The sequence below is a fragment of the Scylla paramamosain genome, chromosome 2, assembly GCF_035594125.1.
Source record: "Scylla paramamosain isolate STU-SP2022 chromosome 2, ASM3559412v1, whole genome shotgun sequence".
Taxonomy (NCBI): Eukaryota; Metazoa; Arthropoda; class Malacostraca; order Decapoda; family Portunidae; genus Scylla; species Scylla paramamosain.
Window position 1 is genome coordinate 36529317 of NC_087152.1, and position 12500 is coordinate 36541816.

General features: G+C 44.3%; 1 protein-coding gene and 1 long non-coding RNA gene across 3 annotated transcripts in view; one reads left to right on the top strand and one right to left on the bottom strand.

Moving 5' to 3' along the window:
- The window catches only part of LOC135114341 (voltage-dependent calcium channel gamma-5 subunit-like), a 157418-nt gene extending 152770 nt beyond the window's left edge, over positions 1 to 4648 (bottom strand). For both annotated transcript variants that reach the window (XM_064030250.1, XM_064030257.1), the window contains exon 1: positions 4524 to 4648. The gene's annotated coding sequence lies outside the window, so the exon portion shown is untranslated. The remainder of the gene's footprint in view (positions 1 to 4523) is intronic.
- The window catches only part of LOC135114359 (uncharacterized), a 144478-nt gene that overhangs the window by 123493 nt on the left and 8485 nt on the right, over positions 1 to 12500 (top strand). The window lies entirely within an intron of this gene.

Consider the following 12500-nt stretch of genomic DNA (forward strand, 5'->3'; position numbering starts at 1 on the left):
ATATTCGAGTTTAAGGGCCTGGAAAGATACACACGTGGACAGACAGACCCGTGGACGTGAAAGTTGATTTTGTTATTAATTCTTGCTGCAAGAACTGAGGTCATATGGCGCCAACGTTTAAATGAAAGGTAAAATTAACAAAAAAGAAAAAAAAAGAGAAAAGATATAGTTCAGAGATAAAAATAAATAAATAAATAAAGTAAACACTAAATCATTAGAAAAAAAAATTAACACTAGTTGTATTCGTCTGTTTATTGGCTCATTACACCTCAAACACCCACCTGTGATTGGCCGGCGGATCTGTAACCATCCCACCTCCCACGTTCGCGCCGCTTATAATTACTAATGCTGTTTTTGTTATGACAGATAAGCTTATTCATTAATCTGCTGACAAACACTGGAAATTATATTATATTCGTAATGCTGCTGCAAAAAACAGTGGGTGAGTGCGTGTGGGTGTACGCGCGTGTGTGTGTGTGTGTGTGTGTGTGTGTGTGCGTGTGTGTGTGCGTGTGGGTGTGTGTGAGTGTGCGTGTGTGTGTGCGTATGAGGTGTAGATGTGGGTGTGGGTGTGGGTGAGGATGAGTGAGAGTGTGAGTGAGAGTGAGGGTGATGATGAGGGTAATGATGATGATGATGATGATGGTGATGATGATGATGAGAGAGAGAGAGAGAGAGAGAGAGAGAGAGAGAGAGAGAGAGAGAGAGAGAGAGAGAGAGAAAGCTCAGGTGCTAATCGTTCATGTCAGACAGTACATCCTCATCTCTCTCTCTCTCTCTCTCTCTCTCTCTCTCTCTCTCTCTCTCTCTCTCTCTCTCTCTCTCTCTCTCTCTCTCTCTCTCTCTCTCTCTCTCTCTCTCTCTCTCTCTCTCTCTCTCTCTCTCTCTCTCTCTCTCTCTTCCTCTCTCTCTCTCATGGACACCACCACACATTCCTGACACACTTCATGGATCGGATTACGCACTCGTGTCTTAGCGGACGAAAAAAGAAAATCGATAAAACAAAAAAAAAAATAAAATAAAATAAATTCAGGCATTTCCCGAGTATATCCCGGCATGCCCAGCGCTCATCCCTCACTCCTGGAGGCGAATCCCTCGGCCACGCGCGGACTAAGGGTGGAATTACTCTGTTACGAGGGATTTTAGTGGGGATCCAAGCGGCAGTAATGGTTCGTCGTGTTCCCATCTCGCTCTCGCCTCGGCCCGCGTGTGGGAATAAAAAATAGTCTCGCTTGCATCACGCGTCTGCCAGCCAGCCAGCAGTATTGAAGGACACTGGAGCAAGGCAGGGGTTTGTTATAGTCTTCATGTGCCCCCAGAGTGTGTCAGAAGCGAATGGAGGGCGAGGGAGAGGTAGAGAGGGAAAGATGTGCAGGTCGAAGGAGGAAGGAGAGGGGGGATGAAGGGTAGAAGAGAAAGAGAGAGAGATAAGGCGAAGGTTAAAGAGAAGAGAGATGAAGGACGGATGTTGAAGAGGAAAAGGGAGAGGGATAGATGAATGATAGAAGAAGTAGAAAGTAGAGAAAGTAGAAAGGGGAAGAGGAGGGAGAGGGAGAGATGAAGGATGGATGTCGAACAGGGAGGGAGAGATGAAGATGAAGGGTTGAGAGGAAGGAGGGACAGACAGGTGCATATCGTAGAGAGAGAGGCAATAGAGGGAGAGAGAGGAATGGTGGAACTCCAAGGACGAGGATGGAAGGGGGCGAGAAGGAAGGTGGAGGCAGACGTGGAATGGAGGAAAGAGGGGAGAGTGAGGGTAAAGAGCAATAAGGGAGAAAGAAAGAGCGAGAAATGGATAGTGAAAATCGAAGAGGGAGGGAAGAAGAGATTGCGGGTGAAAGCTGAAAACAAAGGAAGAATAAAAAGGAGGAAAAGAGGAAAAAGGAGGAAGAAAGAAGGAAGAAATAGTGGGTAAAAGTCGAAGATTGAAAGTAGAAAGAGGGAGAAAAAGAAGAAAGTGGCAGAGGAGAAATGTAAAGGAAATAAGAAAAAGAAGGGGAGAAAAATAGAGATGGTAAACTGGAGGACGATAACAGATATATACTGGTTCCAGTGGTTTCCTTAGTCATTATTCAAGCCTGCACATCCAAGGCGCGTAGTATTCTGAAACTCTTTTGTCTCTCGTAAATACATATTCCAGAAACCCCAGAGAAGGTCTAGTAATCATCACGAAGTCTTTTTTTGTTTTTTCTTACCTACTATGAAGAGTTGTTAAACTATCACCAGAACCATGAAAACATCCTTGAAAACTCCAATCAATATCCACAATACCCTGGAAAAGAAAGAAAGAAAAGTATTCGAGACAAAAACGCCGAAACTTTTAAGAATACTGTGCCCGGAGAGATCGCGTTTGTGTCCCTAGACTGCCACGTGGAGGCTTGCTGGCTCCTTGCACCTTCCCCTGTTTTCTTGTGTTCTTATGTCGAAGCTAACACGCGGGGAAGAGGGAGGGGGAGGGAGGAGGGAGGGGAGACGCATACATACAGGCACACACGGAAACACAGGTGGTAGGAAGCGAGGAAGTGAGGGTGACAAGACTAACAAACTGAAAGAAAAATGACGAGAAATAAAAAGAAAGGGAAAAGGAGACAAAATGTATGAGAGAGAAAAGGACAGATTACCTCCGGGAAGAGAAAAATGAGATAGTTCTTTACTCTATCACACACACACACACACACACACACACACACACACACATTCAGAGAGAGAGAGAGAGAGAGAGAGAGAGAGAGAGAGAGAGAGAGAGAGAGAGAGAGAGAGAGAGAGAGAGAGAGAGAGACTTGACATCCGCACCCACCCAACACACACACAATCACATGCTAATCCCCACTCACTCCTCGACATTAGTCATTCATTGCTCTTGGCGCAGGTTGTCGTAGTAGTAGCAGTAGTAGTAATAGTAGTAGTAGTAGTAGTAGTAGTAGTAGTAGTAGTAGTAGAATTAAGTGAAGCACCTATATAAAACACCTTTAGCCACAAGACTGGTAAGAAGTCATGAATAAAGTTACATCAGTATACAAATCATATACAAATGTTAGGCAGGAGATTAGAGAGAGAGAGAAAGAGAGAAGGAGCGATGAGAACAGGAAGTGAAGGGGAACGGGGCAGGAAACTCTACTGATGACCATGGAACGTACGTACACTAAGTCTTTTCCTCTTACTTTTCAACAGGCTTTAGTGGAAATCATATAAGTTTTTAATGATGTTTTCGTGAATATTGTGATGGTCTAACAAGGATTTCTCACCTTCAATACAAAAATCACACTTGGGAACACGACTCGTCATCTCTGTGGCCTTTGAAAGTAGTCAAGATAAGAGAGCAAAAGGTTTAAAAATACGAAACCTTGACTGAACTTACGTAACCTGTGTGAGAAGGAGTTTGGGTAGCGAGGAGACGAGAGATGGCTGGAAGTCTCTCTCTCTCTCTCTCTCTCTCTCTCTCTCTCTCTCTCTCTCTCTCTCTCTCTCTCTCTCTCTCTCTCTCTCTCTCTCTCTCTCTCTCTCTCTCTCTCTTAGTGTGTGTGTGTGTGTGTGTGTGTGTGTGTCGCTGTGATGTGTATTCGTGCGTGTGGTGTAAATAAATAATTAAAATTGTATGCATGTTTGCTCTGATCTCTTTAATTTATGACATGAAAATTATTGTGATATTTGTGACCATTACTTAGTGTTATTGTAATTGTTATTGTTATTATCATTATTATTATTATTATTATTATTATTATTATTATTATTATTATTATTATTATCATTATTATTATTATTATGATTATTATTATTGTTCATTTATTGTTGTACCGGCTTTGGCGGCGTTCCTCCCCAAATTAACTAAAACATTGTTGTTGTTTTTGTCGTTGCACCATTTTTTACTTCTACTACTACTACTACTACTACTACTACTACTACTACTACTACTACTACTACTACTACTACTACTACTACTACTACTGCTACTACTATAGACACATGAGGTTTGAAGACTACCGCCATTTTTCGTTCCCCGTGTCGTAAAAGGCGACTTGAAAGGAGCAGAGTAAAGGGCCGGGCACTCCTCCCTCGGGAACTTTGAGTTCTTTACGTAACGGAGAATAATCGGGAATATTTTTGTTTATTTATGATGCTTTGTTTTTCTCAGTTTCCTTTTGCTTTCTTAAATATAGATGAGATGGTGAAGGGAAGTATTATTATTACTATTGCAATGTATTGTTGTTGGTGTTATTGTTCTTGTTGTTGTTATTGATGATGATATCAATTTGCTGTTGTCGTGGTGGCATTTGTGTCTATAAAGTAGTTGGTGAGAGTTCCCGTGCCGTGACTTTTCAGTTCAAGTTTTTTGTGCTCTTTGCCGATCACCGTGACGGGCTGTGAAGTTGCTCTAAGTGTGGCGCTCCGCCGCTCAAGTTACACTGGCGCGAACATTACATTGATGCACTCATTCCCTCATCGCTAGGCAACGCTACACCAAACCTCTTTAGCTGCAACAGTCGACACACGAGGGAAATAAAGGAAAGCGACGAGCAACTTACGTCGGCACGCAGGCAAGGACGCTCCCGTGTCGTGGAGTTAGGTCAGCGGCGCCGCGAGAGCAGGAGCAACACCCTCCCTCCACCGCCACTCACGCCACACTGCCGCCCGCACTGTCTGACTCACCACTGTCCTGTCAGATTCTTGAGTCGCTTCTTTCCTATATAGGTGGAGTGCCTGCACCGGGGCGCACTTTGGTCTGGCAATAGAGCCTGCGTCTGCTGGCGGGCCTACCGGGGTGCATGGACCACCCCGACACGGGGAGCCGTTGACCCCGACACCCTGCTGGCGTGTTAGCGAGGCGGGTGTCCTCCTTATTAGGTTAAGGCATCAGGCCCCTCAGAGGCACCTGGATATTTACTTAGAATTAATTTCGTCTCTCCTGCTCTTGGCCAATTTAGTCCAATTTAGTCAGTGAAGAGGAGCAGGTCGCGTTGGAGCAAGGCACGCAGGCTTTACTTCTGCAGTACTGAAGGTGACGCATGGTGAGTGTTACTAAACGAATCAAGACCATGGCAGCATCACTACAGCGTCACCTGCGGCACCAGTATCCTGAGTGAAGGTAATGGTTCACCTCACCAGTCCGCTTCGCCGCCTTGCTTCCCCCAGCCTTGCCTCAGTAACCCTTGTAATTGTTTCATCATGCATTATTTACCACCGTGCAGTCTTCAATTCCTCGTGGCGGAAAAGTCGGCATGAAAGCATATCAGTGACTGTGACTGTGAAGGGAATATGTTTTGTTTGGTGGAAGCCAGTGTGTGGAGAGTAAGAGGGTCATGACAACCGTGGAGGGTGAAAACTGGCGGGTGACAGGGTGTGGGTGAGGGATGGGTTGTGGACGGGTTGCGAGGACTGGTTGGCGGGTGGTGGGTTGCGAGGACTGGTTGGCGGATGATGGGTTGTGGACGAGTTGCGAGGACTGGTTGGCGGGTGATGGGTTGTGGACGGGTTGCTAGGACTGGTTGGTGGGTGGTGGGTTGTGGACGGGTTGCTAGGACTGGTTGGTGGGTGGTGGGTTGTGGACGGGTTGCTAGGACTGGTTGGTGGGTGGTGGGTTGCGAGGACTGGTTGGCGGGTGATGGGTTGTGGACGGGTTGCGAGGACTGGTTGGCGGGTGATGGGTTGTGGACGGGTTGCGAGGACTGGTTGGCGGGTGATGGGTTGTGGACGGGTTGCTAGGACTGGTTGGTGGGTGGTGGGTTGTGGACGGGTTGCTAGGACTGGTTGGTGGGTGGTGGGTTGCGAGGACTGGTTGGCGGGTGATGGGTTGTGGACGGGTTGCGAGGACTGGTTGGCGGGTGATGGGTTGTGGACGGGTTGTGAGGACTGGTTGGCGGGTGGTGGGTTGCGAGGACTGGTTGGCGGGTGGTGGGTTGCGAGGACTGGTTGGCGGGTGATGGGTTGTGGGTGGCGGGATGCGAGGATTGGTGGGTGGGTGACGGCCTGTTACTGGCGGGTTGCGGGTGGCGGGTGGTCCAACAATGTATCAAGGCACATAATTTCAAGAAAATCAAAAACGTTTTCAGAAGTCTTATGTAAGAGCTGGTATCTTCAGTGGGCTTTTTTCCCCACAATTTGTGTTGTCCTTGGCCAGAGCTCTTCTTATATAAAAAAATATTGATAGTTTAGGATTGAGAGTAATTTTTAGACAAGCATTTTACGTAACATCCTTATAAATAGTGTTCTTTACTGATCACCATCATCACTACTACTTTAATTCTCTTATGACCTTTGGTGATAAGTAAAAAGAAACAAAATCAAGAAGATCCCTTAAAGCCAGAGGGAGAAGGTCGCGTAGGGAGTTGATGTTCGTCGCATTAAAGGAAAGAAAGGAAGAAAGAAAGAAAAATGATTGGATCCAATAATACACCTTCGCGCGGCGCCTTTATACAAGAGAATCCAGAAAAAGGAGAGAGAAGCGGAGAAAAGATAAAAATGAGAGGACGCTCGTGGCCGCAACATTATCGCGTCGTTTCACACTGGAAGGGATGGACGGTTATGAAATTTTTTTTTCTTGAACTTCTGATCTCAAGTAACCATATTCCTTAACCATATTCCTGAACATTTGGAGCATTCACAAGGACTGTTTTCAGAGGCTACAGAGTTCATTTAATCAGGTTCTCATGGGTGTTATTCTCTATTAGCGATGTAGAATCCTTGTTAGACTATCACTAGAATCACGAAAACATCCTTAGAAACAACTAGAATCATAAAAACTCCTGGAAACTCCTAGAATAGTCAAAGTACCTTTAAATCTAGAATCACGGAAACACACGTAGAATCTTAAAAGAAAAAAATGAAAATAACTAGGATCATGAGAACACTTGAAGATCACTAAGACCATGAAAACAATCTTGAAAACTCGTAGAATCATAAGAAAAAAAAAAAAACACCCTTGAAGGCTACTAGAATCATGAGAACTTGAAAATCACTAAGACCATGAAAACAATCTTGAAAACTCGTAGAATCATAAAAAAAAAGCACCCTTAGAAATGACTAGGATCATGAAAACACGAAAACACTCTTAAAAGCTACTAGAATCATGGAAACATCCTGTAAAACCTTCACATCTTCCTACAGAGCGAGGTAACATTAAGTAGTCAAGTCGAAACGTTTAGAAATACGGACTTATTTAGTAATTAACCTACATGAAATATTTACTGAGCAAATATAAAACTAAAAGACACTGAAAACGTTTTGCCGACTCGTGCACTCACTTTTCTCTCGATGGTGTCTTCCAGAATTATATTACTTGCTTGCGCTAAACTGTTTTATAAGTTTAAGCAGAAACTATAGCAGTCTGAGAGTTAAAAGTACCAGAATTTTGCCCCTTTCTGACAAAAGTGAGAGATTATGTACTCTTATATTTTACAGCTTCAGAACCACACCGTTTTCAAACTGTTTCAGATACCATTATATTTCAGCTTGACAATTATGATAGATTATGCACGCTTATATTTTACAGCTTCAGAACCCCAGAACCATACCAATATCAGACTGTTTCGGGTAATATTGCATTTTAGCTTGCCAAGATATAATGTACTAATCTCAAAAGTACACCATTGTCAAACTTTCAACTGCACAAAAATGACAAACTAGGCACACGTATATGTTACTCGTACAGTCTCAGAACCATAAAACTTTCGAACTGTTTCAAAGTGGCATTACATTTCAACATTTAGCTTTCAGGGTGCGGAGTCAGTAATCACCGTATTGACCTTGTGCCTCCACTAACGCCCTGGCAGCTGGGAGGAAAGTGCCGTTGGTCGCGGAGTGTTTATCGGCGGTGGGTCGTTTTTCAGGGCGAGAGGAAGCAGCCGCGCGTGAAGGCTTCCTCGCGCCTCGCCGTGAAAAGCCAACACTTAACATTCCCTCGCTATTTTTTCTTTCCGTCGCTTTTTACTTCCATTAACAACAATTTGGTTCTCGTCTGTTCTCTTGTCTGTTTGTTTGTTGCTGTCTGTCTGTCCGTCTGTCTGTCTGTCTGTCTGTCTGTCTCTGTCTGTCTGTCTGTCTGTCTCTTTGTTTCTGTTTCTGTCTCTGTTTGTATGTTCTGTTTCTCAGCCTTTGTTTCTCTCTCTCTCTCTCTCTCTCTCTCTCTCTCTCTCTCTCTCTCTCTCTCTCTCTCTCTCTCTCTCTCTCTCTCTCTCTCTCTCTCTCTCTCTCTCTCTCTCTCTCTCTCTCTCACACACACACACACACACACACACACACACACACACACACACACACACGTAGTTAAATACATTTCCAGTGGTTGGCAGGATGTGTTACAAAAATAGTCGGGTGTTATTGCCACCGTTTCATTATGAGTCACCGGACACACTCACCAGCTCTCTATACTCACGCCACTAACTTTTTCTCTCACCCCGCCGCTGATGTCAGGCTGAGGTCACCACGTCAATAGGGGAACGCTGCAATGGAGTAGAATTAATCCAACCTCCTCGCATTTAATCATTATTCTGTTGTGTGTGTGTGTGTGTATTTTGGTGACTAATATTACTCGCGTGGAGTTGAGAGGTCGTCACTGGAATAGGGAAGCGTTGAAATGCAGTAAAACTAATCACACCTACTCGTACTTAAATCATGATTATTCTGGTGTGTATATTTGGTGCTAATTTTATTCGTGTGGCGCTGAATGTTGCGGTGGGAAGGAAAGGCGCGCCACTCCTCAGACCGCGGGCGTGTGTAGAGCAAGACTGATGAGCGGGAAGAAAAAATGGATACGGTAATTAATCCTGACCAACAAAGCGACTGATGCAAAGCTTAAGTTTCGCCACACTCGCGCGCGGCCCCACACACCCACCCGCCTACCCACGCACACACACACACACACACACACACACACACACAGTAATTACTCATTCATTGTTCCTGCCTCAAGTGATCAGTAGTAGTAGTAGTATAGTAGTAGTAGTAGTAGTAGTAGTAGTAGTAGTAGTACTAGTAGTAGTAGTAGTAGTAGTAGTAATAGCAGTAGTAGTAGTAGTAGTAGTAGTAGTAGTAGTAGTAGTAGTAGTAGTAATAGCAGTAGTAGTAGTAGTAGTAGAAATGGAGGAGGTGGAGAAGGAGGACTAGGACGAGAAGAAGAAGAAGAAGAAGAAGAAAGACGACGAAGATGAAGAAGAAAGCAAGAAAAAAAAGAAAAAGAAAAAGAAAGAAAGAAAAAGAAAAAAAGACATTCAGTATAACATCAACAATCAAATCATTAATAAGAAGGCGAGGAACAAATCATATCAGTATACAAATCATGCAAACAAATCCTGGGCTGAAGATACACACACACACACACACACACACACACACACACACACACACACACACACACACACACACACACACACACACAGTCAGTGAGAGGCGAAGACAAAACGCAGAGTCAAGATGGCGGGCATCCCTCGAGACTTGCAATAGTGATGAGGCAACACGATTCTTCTGCATCTCTTTTCATCTGGAGAATATTTTTTGCTACGTCTCGCTGATCCGATGCTGCCCTCACAACTTTCCGTTAAAATATCGTGTGCAGGCTGCGGTGTTTGTGAAATGTTTAAATCTTTCTCGCCGCTTTGTTTTTTCATCAAGATTATTTCCAGAAGCCGCAGAGATGACTAATGGTGGTCTCATGAGTGTTTTATCCATTTGAGATGAAAAATTCATGGAGACACATTAAAAAGGCCCAGTAACTTCTAACTCACTCTGTTAAATGTCGTGATGCGGTATCGAAACCTTTTTATAAATATGTACTAACTAAAGCTGAGAAGACGTGACGAAATTACTTTTTGCGCTGAAATGTAAGACAGTGCTTATTTAGGAAGTTAAATGAGTATGTATATTTATGGAGGCTGAAGCGAACAGAGGAAGCTGAGACCAGGGCTTTTTATTCTTAAAACGCTTTGAAGTCTCATAATAACCGCTTCCAATGGCCTTAGAAATTACGAGTCTGGTTCGCAAGGTTGTTATTTTCCCCAACGATGATACACTTCCCATTTTTAAACTGCCACAACAATCATAAAAACATTCTTAAAAGTCCTAATAATTTCTAGTAAAGTCTGTGAAAGGTAAGCACGTCAGGATGAAACGTTTGAGAAGTAGTCCCAAGTGTTGGAATGGGCGCTGCTCTGCTGCTCACTTAGCGCGGCGCGTTGGGGGTGCAGTACAAGGCAATACGTACTAAGCTGTCCTCGCCTGTTGACCCCAAGCTAGTAATTTCCCAGGAGCCCTTGACGTCGCCCGCCACTGTTTGCTCATCAAGCCCCAGAGCCTCCAGCGTCTTAATGGTCCAGGCTAGGTAGTAATTTTAATGTTTTAATATTTGTCTCTCTGGTTGACAAACTGTTTCTTCCAGCCCACGAGATGTTGTGGTAAATTATGATAATACTCTGCCAGGGATAGATTTAAGTATTTTAAGATTTTAATCCCATTTAGTAATTGGAGCGTAATTGAACTTTTATTGTGTGTTGTTTTCTTGTGTATTTTGTCTCGGAATTAAGAGAAAGTGAATACTTGTATGCGTGATACTGATTGAGAATATTTTTAAAACAAGTCTTATTAGTATTTACTTGTATGCGTGATACTGATTGAGAATATTTTTAAAACAAGTCTTATTAGTATTTGGTGTTTCTGATACGCTGAAACAAACGACAGTGGATGTTGTCTTCCGTCTCTTCCAGCCAATTAACCTTTCAGTTTTATTCATCGATGACTCCATCACAGGGATTTCGTCAGCCTTGGCCGCCGCCACATTCCCGAGTGGGGGCGTGAGGCCAGGCGGCAAAGCGTGGGGCGGCGCGGTGCTCCCTAGAGACGTTTAGTGAGGCGCCGCGATGACTGACATGAGCACATTGCAGCTGAAGCCCGCCACTTTTCTTTTTTTTGGCCTAGCGCCTCCCCGTCCCTGTCAGTTCCGGCCACTGCCTGCTGTACTGGCGAGAAATAGATTTATTGATAATGGATGAATGAATCAATTAACCTTAATTGGCCAATATTTAAATGCCCATGAAAAAGGAAACCGTGGCTGGTGGTCGGCCTCATGCCGCTCGGCCAGCGTGCAGGCAGAAGTTGTTATTTGGATTGTGGCAATTAGCAAAACGCACCTGCCCACACAGCCCCTTTAAGTCTCTCACTCTGGCCACCGCAGGGATCACTAGGGGAGGAGGGTCTCGGGTAAGTGAGAAAATGCTTTCTTCGGTGTCTCGCTGTTCTCTTTGCCGAAACGATGCCCACATCATCACATCATCACTGGATTAGATTATTTCCAGTTAACAGCAGCCATAACTCTTCACCAGCACACCTGCACACATGTCACCTGCTCGTGAAGGGCTTGTCACCGCCCTCGCTGTCATCTGTAACCTTGCACCTCACACTCACTCATCAAGAGAATCGCGTGTGCGAGTCTGGTAACCTGAACATTACGACCACCGGCTGCTGCAAACGAGGTAAAAATGCCTCGGACTGAGTGTAACTTAAGACATTTAAATTCCCCTTAAGGAGAAAATGTAGACACAGCGGGAGGGAAGTGCTGTAAATAGATTAATGATACGCGCATAGAGAGATAGGTAGATAGATAGTCAGGCAAACAGACAAAGACAAACAGACAGATACGTACATACATTCATACATAGATCCTTAGATAAATAGATAAAAACAGACAGACATATATGAAGGTAGATAGACAAATAAAAAGATTAATACATAAATGAAATTGTCACTTATTGTTACCTGATGTGGAAAAAAAAATAGAAGATTCTCTCACCTTATGTCCTTACCTTCATGAATCAGCCATCTTTTTGCAGTCTTCCATAGTGAGATATTTTTTTTAAGAATGGGATGTTGAGTAAACTTTCCATTTTTCCCGTTTTTTTTTTTTTTCTGCCGTTGTCCAGACTCATTAACACGTAAAAAATATTAATTCAAACAGAGCCAGAGATAAGTGTTCAAAGACTAAGTGAATGAAAGAACATGTGTGCTACTGTTGGTGTCACCGTCAGGGAAATGGGCGATGGCAGCAGAGTCGCCACACCTCACAGGGCCGCAGTATTCTCTTCTCCTGAGTGGGTCGTCAGTATTTCCGCCACACGCGCCGCTATCGTCGCTCTATCAGTACGTACACTGGAGGAAGCGCTCATTAATTTGCATCCGCGACCCAAAGTGTGCCTCATTGTTCGTCAAAAATGCAGCGTTTGTCACGACCAACTCATGATGCACTGGATTGGGGAAGGCACACCACACACACACACACACACACACACACACACACACACACACACACACACACACACACACACACACACACACACACACACACACACACACACACACAGGACGGGGCTGGCGGGTGATGGATGGCTGGGTGGTCGGGGGGTGGACAGCGGGGTGTTCAGGGCAGGAATGATGTAGTATCCATGTTCACGTCCATGGCTAGGGAGTTGTGGATGGCTCACTTACCTTTAACCACTTCACCTAGAGCATAGTAGGAATTT